The 13,527-nt window shown below is 43.1% G+C and overlaps 1 long non-coding RNA gene across 5 annotated transcripts in view; it reads right to left on the minus strand.

The window, feature by feature from the left end:
• Positions 1–8,095: 8,095 nt before the first annotated feature.
• Positions 8,096–13,527, minus strand: part of LOC112658636 (uncharacterized) — a 52,849-nt gene continuing 47,417 nt past the window's right edge. For 4 of the 5 annotated variants that reach the window (XR_007401246.1, XR_004804232.2, XR_003135843.3 and 1 more), the window contains 2 exons: positions 11,367–11,450; positions 8,096–8,558 (listed from right to left, as the gene is read on the minus strand). This is a non-coding gene — a long non-coding RNA (uncharacterized LOC112658636). The remainder of the gene's footprint in view (positions 8,559–11,366; positions 11,451–13,527) is intronic. The other variant, XR_007401247.1, reaches the window with a different exon arrangement.

Consider the following 13,527-nt stretch of genomic DNA (forward strand, 5'->3'; position numbering starts at 1 on the left):
TGTCTGTATTCCATATACTCCTCTAAAAGGCAACTATGTCTAAGATGAAAACTATTTTATGTATCAGAAAAAAAAATGCGATTTAAAATACCTGGGATTATTTCAGACGCCGAAGATCCTTTAATGAATCTAGACTTGTCTCTGTTTTCAGCACCAAATAATTCAATAAGGTAAACTAAGGAATCCAATAAACGTAATTTATCTGTTTTATCACCTACATGTTGAAATTAAGTGTACAAAAATGCTTAGAGTAGATGTTAGAGCTCCTTCCTGAGGGAAGTCACATGATCTACTCTACCTCCCACAAATGCTCCTTTTTATAACCAAGAACCATTTGTTTGCTCTTAACAGCAAATAGCACACTCCATCCTCCAAATGGCCACCTGCTCAAGCCCAGCATTTAATAAAGACTAAAATGCTGTAGTATCCAGTGATAATACAAAAGCCTTCATGAGGCTGATGGAACCAGATTATCTCAGAAAAACTATCACTGGAGTGTCAGTTTCTTAAGTGGATTAGACTGGATTGAAGCCTGTATTATAAGCTCCTCCTATTCTGGAAAAGTCTAAATCATTACAATATCTTTTATGATAAAGTTTTCTATATAGATCCTGGAAAGGAAATGAAGCACTTATTAAGTGCAATGTACCAGCCATCAGCCCAAATTTTCATCCAGTAGTTCACAGCCCAAGATCCACTTTACAGGATGCTGAAGAGTCTAATCCCTCTCAAATGTCAGTGGCAGGTTCTGGGATGAGATGTTGGAAAGTTACCTGTGATGTGAGGGACCTGTTCTCTATTTTCATTGCTTATCCTTTGGAATTTTTATTTCAGGCTGAAGAAAATGTATTTGAGGCATGCACACAACCAGCCTGTATTGGGGCTACCCACAGGAGAGACACTTGCTTGAGTGGGAAGCATGGGGTGGGAACAGGGGCCTTCTTGCCACCTAGTACGTCAGTGGTCCTCGGATTTTATCATATATCAGAATCTCCTGGAGGCCCCACCTCCAGAGTTCTGATTCAGTGGGTCTCAGAGGCTGGGGGCAGGATGGGGGCTGTGGGGAGAGGTGAGAATTGTCACGTGTAACAGATCTCCAGGAGATTCTGATGCCTCTGGTCTGGGACCACACTTGGAGAACCACAGGCCCACGGCACCCTTTCAGAATCTCTCAGGAGGAGGCTGGTGGCTAGCTGGGAATAGCACCCTGGTGCCTGCTTCTCCATCTCCTTTGGTACCATTTGTTCCACTCTTACTCCCCACTGGCTGGTTTTCTCACCATCCGAGGTCCTCAGCAGTCATTGCCATCCCTAAGCTTTGGCTTTCCCCTGCCCCTGCCCAAACACCTCTCCTTCTCTTTGCCATCTCCTCACCTTCCTTCCACTCTCTGAAGTTCCTATCATATCCCATTCCCCACAAAGACTGCCTGACCCAGCCCATGCTCTCATTTTTCTCTCCTTTTCTTTAGCTCTTCTGGGTTTTGTGCTCTGCAACAAGTCTCGCTTCAGACTGATTCATGGGCTTTTCCCTCTTCAGCTATTGTAAGCTGCTTGCAGGCAGGGCCTATTCACACAATTACCATTGGAATTTTTATTAACTAACAAACAACTTTCCATTTTATCTTATCCATTAGGCAATGAATTTTAAATTGAAAGAGTTTCAGAGTCCAGTTTCATATCACTGCTTCACAGTTGTAATGGTATTTAATGTATCGAGTGTTTACCATGTGTAAGGCATGGCACCAAGCACTTTCCTTGTATTGACCTATGAGGTATCCCTTCCACAAGTGAGGAAAACTGAAGAACAGAGAGAGTGAACAATTTGTTTAAAGTAACACACACAGGTAATACTTTCTGGGGCCAGAACGTAAGCCCTGGCTGCCTCACGACCCATTGGTCATGAGGGGCCTTTGGCACCTCATGAAAATCACTCAGCAAAGTACCTGACTCCATAGTGCTGTGAGCACTCTGTAAGTCTGTAAGTGGCAGCCATGGTCCCAGAGGGGAGTGCTGACTCCCAGGTGGTCACTGAGATTGCTGAGCAGACACACAGCCTAACTTGTCTTCTCATCATTTTATCTCAGCCAATGCCTTTGGCATTGTTCTGAGCACACACAGATGATGTTCACAGACTAGACTGTGTAGAGTGGCTTTCCAAATAGTCAATTATTTTGCACCATGCTATTCACCATCTATTATCCTATCCCATATTTGAATGAGTGGGACAGACTTGTGAGGGTGCCCCATGCTCACTAAACAATCTTTATGCTTTAAGATTCACTGCTCATTTGGCCTCTTAATAGCCTGGGACTTAGCACAGCAGGGCATGCAGCATATTCCAACTACCAGATGTGAGGGCAGAAAATAAAATATTATGCCAAGATAACTTATTTATGACCATATTCATAGCACTATCTTTAAAAATTGAACCAAAATGGGTAATATCAAGTACAAATAATTGTATGAAAACATTTGCTTTGAAAACTGTACAATAGGCAGTCATTGTCTTGCTATTCTTTTGCTCAAAAGAAGATCCTTTTTTTCTTTTGTCAAATCTCTTTATTCCCCTTAGATGAACGTATTTATCAGTGCACTGATAGGCTAGACTATTATGTGGATAGGGTGTCCTCTATTTAATGTAAGAAGCTCTAACATTTGTAGTTCAATGAATAACACACACGATTTATCACATATCAAAATTCGGAATATACTATGTAGCCGTGCTAGCCAATATACTAATTTATCCTCATAGGGAATCTACTTATCTAACTGAGACTTTTCCCCCATGAAGCATTGAAGTATACTCTTCCAGGGACTCCTGTTTTCTTCTGTTTAAACGATAGAAAATAATCTCACAAGCAGAAAGCACTTAACTCAAAACCTTGGAGACCCCGTTTCAATCTGCATCACCCTGCCATCACTGTGAGGACCAACGTGCTAATGCAGACAAATGGGCTTTGCTGACAGTGGGTGTCATTGGCTGCACATCAGCTCCCCTGGGCCAGGTACATGGACACCAGCGTAAGCGATGTTGGAGTAGTTGGGTGAGCGACATCAGGAGGATGGTGGGGGGATGCGCCTCTAAGCGAGAACAGGTGTAAAGGAGGTGGCTTGCCCCAATCCTGGCTGGCGCTGTCCAGACCAGGGTAGAAGCTCCGATTCTAGCAGAAGCTTTCACTCAAAGATGCAGTGAGAGGGATCCCTGGGTGGCGCAGCGGTTTAGCGCCTGCCTTTGGCCCAGGGCGCGATCCTGGAGACCCGGGATCGAATCCCACATCGGGCTCCCGGTGCATGGAGCCTGCTTCTGCCTCTGCCTGTGTCTCTGACTCCCTCTCTCTCATTCTGTGTGACTATCATAAATAAATAAAAAATAAAATAAAATTAAAAAAAAAAAAAAAAAAGATGCAGTGAGGGTTGTGCTGCAAATGCCAGGCCCTGAGAACCGGGGCTCGAGTCTGAGAACCGGCTAGTGGGCAGTCAAAGATGTTGCCTGCAGGACCATGTTTTTGGTCTCATTTACTAAGAAGAACATCCTCAGCAGCCTTTCAACCTAGCCTACCACCACACACACACACACACACACACACACACACTCACACACGAGATGGTCCTTCCCCAATCACCTATGCTGATGTGTGAGAGGGATAGGGAAAATAATGAGTGATTGACCCCAAACTTCATGTCCCTTAACACTCTCCCTCTCATCTCCATACTCAATTATTTTACCAGCGCTTCCAGCAAGTCATAACCTTGTGGATTTACCCAAACTGGCTTCTCCAGGCCTCTGACTGCCCAGTGCTTTCTTCTGTCGGCAGGAAATGAGGGAATGTAGGAAGTTCCTGGAACCCCTGCACTGAGGGATTGCAGATTTCTCTCTGGAGGCTTCCTGGAGGCTGGGTCCCTAAGTGGGCCTCTCCTCTTAACCAAAGCATCAGGCTCCCTCTAGAAACACCACAGTCCTTGGTACAGAATACATTTAGTTTCTGGTCAATTAGCTGTTCTTTCTCCCTCATCCCAGGCTCATCTTAGAAAAGCAGGTTAGCTCTAAATGTGATGATCATGAGGGGAAAAGTGCGTAGGTGCGAACGCCATGTGTAAATTTAGAAGCATTGCCACCTTCCTCCAAAGCTATTTCTTCCTTCTTAAATCAAGAGAAGAAAGTTTGTTAATTTCTTGGTTGAAATCGTTTCTGTCATTTTAGTGTGTACTTAAGGCTGCTGCAAGCAAATGTGTAGCTTTTTACTGAATTGTATCAGCTTTTAGAGCTGCAGATTTCAGAAAGCTGCTCCAGATCTCAAGCTTCTAAAGAAAGTGCCAGTGAGATCGATGCTGCTATATCTGGCTCCAGCGTCAGATCCCAGGCGCCTGAGTGAGTTTTGAGCAAGAAATTATTTAATAGGGGGATAAAAGCCTCCATTTCTGCCCAATTCACTGATTATCAAATGCTTTTGCCAGGTTATCTTGTCCTTGGTGTAATTTAAAGAGAATTGTTATCAATTGCTCTTTGCTTTTGTTTTGATCTTACTTCCTATTAATATATGGGTGAGAGTGGCTGGGTGGTCTGTTAACAGCCTGGTTTCTTCATAATACCTATGCCCTCCCCCATAATTCTCTTCTGTGTCTCAGAGGAAAACCAAGAACCTCATTCCGCAGAAGCTCTTTCCCTTTGCTCCTCCAGTTTAGACTTGGCCAGTGAAGAGAGACATGAAAATGGAGAAGCCAGTTTTCCTTGGCACCAGCTGCAGGCAGGCATCACTTGGATCCTTGGTATATGTGTTTGTGGGTGGGTGGGGAGGTCCTGAGAAACATCCACCAAGGGCAGCTTAATCACTTCAGCAGCTGCAATTTCGCTTGAGATTTCCTGCACTTTCACGTGTCCGCAGAGCCACATTCTGCCCCTTACCTACCCAGCCCTTCTAATGGTGTGTAAGCCTTAACTCCTCTCTCAAATCTCAGTGAAAAACCTACCATGGCTTCTTTTTCCATGATTGAACCCTGATACGGGGGCAGAGGGTTCATTTTGTCATGCAGCTCTTTCCTTATAATTCCTACAAACAGGTAGGAATTCAAGTATTTCTTAAATTCACATAACTTACATTTCAGTGTCTTAAATACTGGGGGCACACATCAAAGATAAAGTCCTCACCTTCCAATAATTCCAAATAAAATGGAGATACAATGATGGCCATGCAGACATGGAAATGTGTGTGTAAGCACAACAACTTAAAGTGTGTTCCAAAGGAAGATTTGATCAGGGAACCTGTTCGAAGCATGGAAATCATTTAAGTTTGTCTTTCTTTCCAAAATCTTCTGCCAGAAATGTTCAGTGGATATCGTTCCCAGATAAATGCTGTCCTCCCCGACTGCATTCCTGAGCTGCTCTGACATACCATCCTGCCAGGGGCAGTTTTAGCACCTGTCACTGTGTGCCCAGGACAAGGGAGGAGGGAGGCCTGTGAGCACAAAGATGTGGGTTTAATTTTCTATGGCTTCTGGCATATTCACAGGGGACTCTTCGGAAGAACTGAGGGGTGAAAATAGTGGCCATGAGTAATTCCATAAAAGGGGCATCTGTCAGAAAGATTGGAGCTTCAGGAGACAGAAGGCTCTCCCTCAAATAGGCTAAAACTACAAGGAATGGAAGGTGTGCACAGAGGTAACCCAAGTTACTCCCACCTGTGCTGCTGTCCTCAGCATCCATTCCATTCTCAGGATCTCCTCCTTATGGAGAAATGCTGGTGCAGGCCCTTTATTTTACAGATAAAATTTACAGGAAGATGGCTGCAGCCTTCCCAAGTGAGACACACAGAAACAAAACACCATTGAGTCGCAAAAGGGGAGCATGGCTTCCGGTGCTTATTTTCTTAGAAACAAGGACAACTTTCCCCAGTGTCCCTTCAACACACTGGCCAGAAGTGGGTCACAAGCCCATTCTAAAATCTGTCATTGGAGAGAGAATAGGACCAGACAAACTGGCTTAAGGTTCAGTTTGAACCCTAGACCTAGGAATAGGTCCCCACCTTTTTGTCACGAGGGAGTGGGCTACTTTGTCACAAAGGAGTGGGCCACTGCTGGATCTTTGGGCAATAAGAAATGAGGCAACATCCATTGGCTTTTCGAGAAATGGGTCAATTAGGGTAACTACTCATTGTAAAAAGAAGCCAGGAGGAACCCCAAAGCTTGGCAGGGGTCTGCTTTTCTTGACGCCTACAGATCTTTGGGGAGCTTTCATAGGACTCACACCTTATTTTGCAACACCACATACAACTGTACTTGAATTACATTGTACTTCATATATATTTGCACTCAGTTATTTCTGAAATTCAACTTTCAATCCTGATTTTCATAGAAGGAATACTTCTTTACCATGACAAAGTCATTGTCAGAAGAGAAGCTCAGCATGGGACTGAGGTCACAGAAATAGGAGTCCATCTTCAGTAACCTCCACATGTTGGCTTTGGTCTATTTTTCTCTCATATCATGTAATCCAGGTGCCAGCCGGGAGGCCAAGGTTATGAATGGAAGTGGAAGGTCCACAGATGGACCTGCTGGGGTGATCCAGCCTATCACTGGAGCATTTTTCTTGAACATTTCTTGAACATTCTTGAAACTCCAGCAAGGCTGGGGCTAGGTTTTCACCATTAGTATAGTTGGAGCAAGCTGAACCCCATGGTTACGAGTATTTCAGGTTTCAAGATAGAGAGACAACCAGAAAACATTCCTATCACGAAGATTATCCATACAGAGACCTTTCCACAAAACGAGACAATACCAATCCCAACAGACCTGGAGATGACCTGGTCCAGTGTTTACTAGATATTATTAGGTGTTCTGCAAAAGCAGAGGTCTCATAATTAATTGTGTTAGGGAAATGCTAGGTTAAACAAGGTTAAACAGGCTCATTTACTTCATGACCTCTCAGAGCCTTTGATATGGTGCCATAAATTGTGGTTCTCCAAAAGAGAATATTATATTCACTGTTTCCCAAACATATTTGATCACAGAATACAAACAGGAATATAGTAAGACTGATCTATGGGAATCACTTTGGGAAATGCTGGTGCAGGCCCTTTATTTTACAGATAAATCAACTGAGGACCTGCTAGCTGAGGGCACTTGTCTGAAGTCACCTATTAGGGGCACCTGGGTGGCTCAGCAGTTGAGCATCCGTCTTTGGCTCAGGGCATAATCCCAGGATCTTGGGATCAAGTCCCACATCAGGCTCCCCACAGGGAGCCTGCTTCTCCATCTGCCTGTGTCTCTCATGAATAAAGAAATAAAATCTTTAAAGAAAAACAATAAAGTCACGTATTAGCCAGATCCTTCAGGAAGCAGAATTATCAAAAGAGTTCAAAATAAAAATCAAAAAGTAATTCACTGAATATGGGCAGAATTAGGGAAACCAACAGGTGTGGCGCAACACCCAGGACCAAACAGGAGCAAGAAGCCATTGCCACCCAACCCTGAAGGGAAAGGGAAGGAATTGGACTATTGGAACTCAGCTAAGAGCTGGAGCCACAGCAGAAGGGCCGCCAGTCAAAACTGCCATGTGGCAGGGATGAGGGGGATAAATGCATGCCCTCAACCTCCATATCCTCCCATCCTCACATTGGCCAAACCCGGCTGGAAGCCAGAAGGCCAAGAGCCTAGATGCCATCTGTAGAAGTCAGCCTTCCAGCATAGAACCAAGCAGAGAAAAGCCAATGATGTATCCGTGTGGCACATGAGGAATGACCAGCACAATCACACAGCTAGGTTTTCTATTTTTTTCATTTTTAAAAATGTTTACCTCACGTGTTTCATAAACTTATTTGAGTTTGCTTCATACAAATTTTTTTAAAGATTTAACTTACTTATTCATGAGAGACAGAGTGAGAGAGGCAGAGACATAGGCAGAGGGAGAAGCAGGCTCCCTGCAGGGAGCCTCATACAAGACTTGATCCCAGGATCCTGGGATCGTGACCTGAGCTGAAAGCGGATAGATGCTCAATGGCTGAGCCACTCAGGCGTCCCTGCTTCATACAGTTTAATGCAAGATGATATGTCAATTATATATCAATAGAAATGGGCAAAACTCAATGCCATGTAAAACAGAACCAAGATAAAACTGAAAATATAAAGCAGTGGTTCTCAAACTGTAGCCTGGGGACCTCTGGGGGTCCCCTAAGGCCTTTTTAGTTCTTCAAGGCCCAGTTATAATAATGCTCTGATGCTATTTACCTTTTTATTTTCATTCTCTCACAAGTGAATGGTGAGGTTTTCCAGAGACTTCCTGATGAGTGATGATGTCATTCTTTTGACAGCTAATGGAATGTGTGCTTGTGGATTCTCATGTTCTAAAGTCACTCTGTTTTACTTTCAATTACAGTAGATGATAAACATTACCCAAAATCTCCTTGAGGTTTTCAGTAACTTTGGATAAAAGGGGTCCTGAGAATGAAATGTCAGAGTACTGCCAATGTGGAGGTAGTGAAGGGACCAGATGTGCCCAGGTACTTGAAAGGAACTATTCTTCATGTTAACCACCAAATCTGCTCTCAAGTCCTCTGGCAGCAAAGCCTGTAGGAAACAAGGGTTACATATAATTCATCGCTAGAGCCAGGATGTGACTTAGGTACATTTTCTAGCAACAAAGTGCAAGAAGATTTTGAATGTAGGCCACGTACAAAGATCTATCTACGTAAATAGTGATATGAAGGATACCAAATAATAAAAACAACAAAAATATTTTTATTACAAGGGTGGTGTATTAGTTCTCTATTACTGCATAACAAATTACCTCACTATTAGGAGGCTAGAACAACACCCACTTATTATTTCATACGTTCTGTGAGTCAAGAATCTGGGCATAACCTAACTGGGTTTTCTGCTCGGGGCCTCACAAGGCTGAAATCAGTGTTGGCTGGGCTGTATTCTCATCTGGAGGCTCAATTAGGAAAGGACGTGCTCCCTTGAATTGTTGTTGTTGGCAGAATTTATTTCCTTGTGGCTGTAGAATTCATGGCAGCTTGCCCCTTGAAAGCAAGCAATGGAGAGATGCTACTTTAAGTCTCTAACTTGAGGGAAGGCCCAGAGACTTTTTAAAAGGGCTTGCTTAATTAGGCCAGGCCCACACAGGATAAATTTCCTTTTGTTTAACTTGTGAAGTCAACTGATAAAACTGCATGTTAACTATACTGGAATTAAAATGAAAAAATTAAAACAAAAATAGAATAAAAAAAATAAAGTCAACTGATTAACAAGCTTAATTATATCTGTAAAATCCCTTCACCTTTGCCATATAAAATAATCACAGGAGTGGTATCCCACACTTTTGCCATATTCTATTGGTAAATGCAGATCACAAGTTCCACCTACACTCACGGTGAGGGAGTTAAGGTCATGACTCATGAGCAGTCACCCTGTGGTGTGTCTGCCATGGGTGGGAACAGATTCAACCATAATTAGAAGCATTTTAAAACACATACCAAGGAGTTAGTACAAGGGCACAATGGAACCCCTGAGCAAAGACCTTGGAAAGAGTATCTTTTCCAGCAAGAGTCTACATATGTGAACAGACTTTGAAGCAAAACACTGGGATGAAAATTCAAACTTACTTCCTCGGGCAAATGAAATAGTAACAAGAAGATGATGTAAAAGATGATGACTCAGAATCAAAATAAATCTGCACTAGTATCCTACAATTCTGCTACTCTAGTCTAATCATCATTGGCTAATACAAACCATACCATGAAAGCTAACCAGAATCAAAGATCATTATCCGGAAGGGCAAGCGGATGTATATGTGTTTTTTAATCCCTAATATACATCTTCAAATTTTTTAGACCATATTTTGGTATTTTCCAAAACTCTCTTCCTGAAAACTGTTGAAAGAAAAGCCAACAGGATATGGAATAGCCTACAGCTGGAATGGACAATTTAAGGGATTTTCTAGAAATAGACTAGCCTGTGATTTGAAGGTGATAAAGATAGTTGGATGAGGCCACTATTGGATGAGGCCCTGATACAGGAACAAAACCTGTAGAATTAATCAGGGGAGCTAGTCCATCAAGAAGGGGGAAGATCACCATTTGTGAAGATGTAATTGGTAGAGAGGCTCACCATGCTTTCCTCAAAAATTCTGACTGAAACAGATGAAGAGGAGAACCCTCCCAAAGGGTCAAAATCCTAATCCTAGTTGTCTTTGTTACTTACCAGGGCCCTCTGAGATGTGAGGCTGGACTGTCCCTCAGATGGGGAAAAAGAGAGGAGAGAGAGTGGAGGGGAGGGTGTCCCCTCACTAGGGACCCCTTGGAAGGAAGGCAGAGAGCCTCAAAGGCAGACTTGACCCACTTTAAATGTTACCCACAGTGGCTAGTCATTTTTGTTCTAAATAATTTGCTGATGGCAAAGTGGATATTTTCCCAACAATGTTCAGGAAATAGAAAACATAAAATTCCATCTGATTTTCACTATATCCTATAATTTAAGTCAGTCTGGATGCATTTGTATTCTTCTATTTCCCCTTCACTTTTTCTGGTATGGCTTAAATGTAATCAAGTAAAACCAATTGCTTAAGTATAATCAAGTAAAACCAATACCAAATATTAACAGAACCATTTTTAAGAAACTCAGTTATAAGATGGACCCTGGCAAAGATTTTAAAGCCTGAAATAAAATTTATTAATGACAATAATCATTATTTAGAATTTGAATTCACAGGCACATTACCATGATACCTTGAAAGGAATTTACATTAGTTGATTGGCTATTTTTAACATAAACAAATGTAAAAAATGCAATGATAAGTAGGAATATGGTACAATTTTGTAAAAGAATAAATCAAAACTTAAGAATACAACAAAACAAAAGAATAAGTACGATGATGTTTTCCTGGCATTTCTATAGAGAGTGGAAGATAATCTGTTAATCTGCTTCTCTCTCAGTCCCACATACTTTTATTTGCCTCCATGTCTATCAAAAATTTCTAAAAACTACTCTAAGATTGGTTATCTTAATGATTTTTGCCCTCTCTCGATTTAAATGTGTTTTTTCAAAACAGCAGCTATGGGGCTCAAGGCAGGTGAATTAGTTATAATAAGGCAGCTCCAGTAATTAAATTATTGTGCTGCCACCCCTAGAGCTGTAATTTGAAAGGATGAAAGCTTAATTTTTCCATCAACAAAGTCAGTTTCATCCAAGCTGTTCTTCAGAGTGCCATATGCATTTAAAAATTAATCAGAAGAAAATGGAATTTAAACCCCTCATCACAATAACATGGATGGATTGTAAATTTATGGAGCATTTTCACTATAGAAAACGAAGTCCATTGAAAACGTATCTAGAAGTCATCAGGCAAACAGAGCAGCACAGATATAAAATACCCACTGTGTGAGCGTAAAGTCGAAAAGTCTCTGATAAATTAGAGGAAAGAGCAGCTGAACCGTCCTCACCGTGGCTTATCTGTTCAACCTACCAAGGAAAGAAAGTTAGCATTAATTGGTACCCTCAACGCTCTCTCAAAGGAATAGGCACTTAGAGCAATTAAGTCAGATGTGGAAAAACAGCTCTGCATTGAGAGCTGACAGCAGGACTCGGGCACAATATACATAATGAGTGGCTGAGGATTTTAATGGATGGAGGCTTGGAGACTAATGGACAATTAATGTAAAACAGATGACTTCCCTCGGAGATGACAGTCTTTTGAAAGGCGCTTCACCTGCTGCTCAAACAAATGCTGCTAAAATGAAATGATAAAAGGAACATGGTCTTATTTAGCTGGGCTACAGTGAGTCTGTGTGTCCCTGCTTTGTCCTTGAATATTCTCAAAAACCAGGTCAGGAACGGACCAGTTCCTGCAGCTGGTGATGCAAGGCCCCTCCCTGGGTCTCCCTACCCTGTCCTGGGTGGCCAGAGATTGCAGGGCTCTGTTTTCCACAGAACTTCCCCGGGGGGTGGGGGTGGGGGGGTGGGGGGGGGCGGTGGAGAGAGAGGGCACAAAATAGTGTTAACAGCCTGACTTTGACAATAAACCTCCCCAACATGAGAATTGCAGTAAATGCATACTGAAGCATCTCTTAGAAATTTTAAAACACAGTTTCCTCTCGGCTAAGCCATTTTAGTCTGTGCTCACTAAAGTCAGAGAGCCGGAGTCCTTCCTGTTTGTGCCTTAAAACCACAGATAGCATCCCCCTGAGAAGCGGTCGCGTACCCAAAGCATATACTTAAGTCAATTGTCTGGAAAGAGAATCCATTCCCTATAGAAATAATGCTGCAATGATATTTAAATTCCCATGTGATCCCCTGCAAAGTCTATTTAACCCAGAGTGAGGCTTTCCGCACATCACCTGAGCCTTGGATCACAGGGAGAGGAAAGTGGGTGTTTTTCCCTCTTTCTTAGCGGGAAATGGGATCGAACTGAGCTATAATTTTGAGATATAAGCTAATCCTTGACAATTTTCTATCTTCTAACAGCCCTTCCCTGTGCTCACCCCTCAGGAAATCAGTGCCTTTATGTAACATAAGCCACCAGGCGTTCCACCTCGACCCCCACCCCTAAATGTATCTATTTTAGTAATCTTCCACTCCTTCTCTAATATTCCTTCCATTTTTCATAACAGTGTATCTCTCCTGGAAGTTAGAGGTGAGCAGCCCGCGCGGGCTCACTCACCTGCCTGCGGGATGGCCCGGACACTGAGAAGTCTCTGCCTGTGCGAAATAAAACAAACCGCTTCTCATACCACCAGTATCTCTAATTGGCAGAATTTCTGCGAGAAAAGCCAAGTGAAATTTTCAGGTAGCTGAGCAATCCCATTTCTGAGTATCTAATTAAAAAGTATCTCCCTATGCAGGAGAAGCGTGCACGGGTATTTGTTAGGGCGGCGAAAGGCAGAAGCCACCTGAATGTCAACTGGAAAATGCCTCCCGTGTCGTGCACTCACAGGGCGCGGTGCGTGTCCACTAGGAAATTGGACAAAGTCACCCTTTGTTCACAGCCTGACTGGATTTCGGCCCCAGGTGTTGGGCAAGATTCGCACAGCTGTGCAGAGAAGCCCTGCCCCTTGCCTCTCCCGAGTGAGTGAACTCAGAGCTGTCGCAGCGACCCGAACTTCATTTGAAGCCTCAAATACTTCGTACATGTGGAGCGTGTTTTTACAAGTCAGAAATCCAGGCCGTGGGTGGGGAGTTTTCTCAAAGTTGGGTAGGCCAGAAATATCTGTTTTCTTCAAATCACATTACATCCGACCGTCATCCCCTACACTGCTGAACTAGCAAGAAATTCAGTTATTTGTGTCCTCTCCTCCCAGGATTTAGGTAAAAATCTGGAAGGCTTATTTGGAGTCCAGAAAATTAGTGAGTCTCACTGTGTCACGCATGGTTTGGATTGTCACTGCCCAAGGTCCATCTAAGGAGTGGGCTCTCCTGGTGCTGGGCCAAGTAGGTCTTCTTCAAGCCTCATCCTCACCTGAGCTCAATCCTGCCCCTGGGGAGGACCTGGTCCTGAGCCTCAGGAAATTCAGGATCTATAGAATTCCATGTTTTCCCTGGG

The sequence above is a fragment of the Canis lupus genome, chromosome 12 (assembly GCF_003254725.2).
Source record: "Canis lupus dingo isolate Sandy chromosome 12, ASM325472v2, whole genome shotgun sequence".
Taxonomy (NCBI): Eukaryota; Metazoa; Chordata; class Mammalia; order Carnivora; family Canidae; genus Canis; species Canis lupus.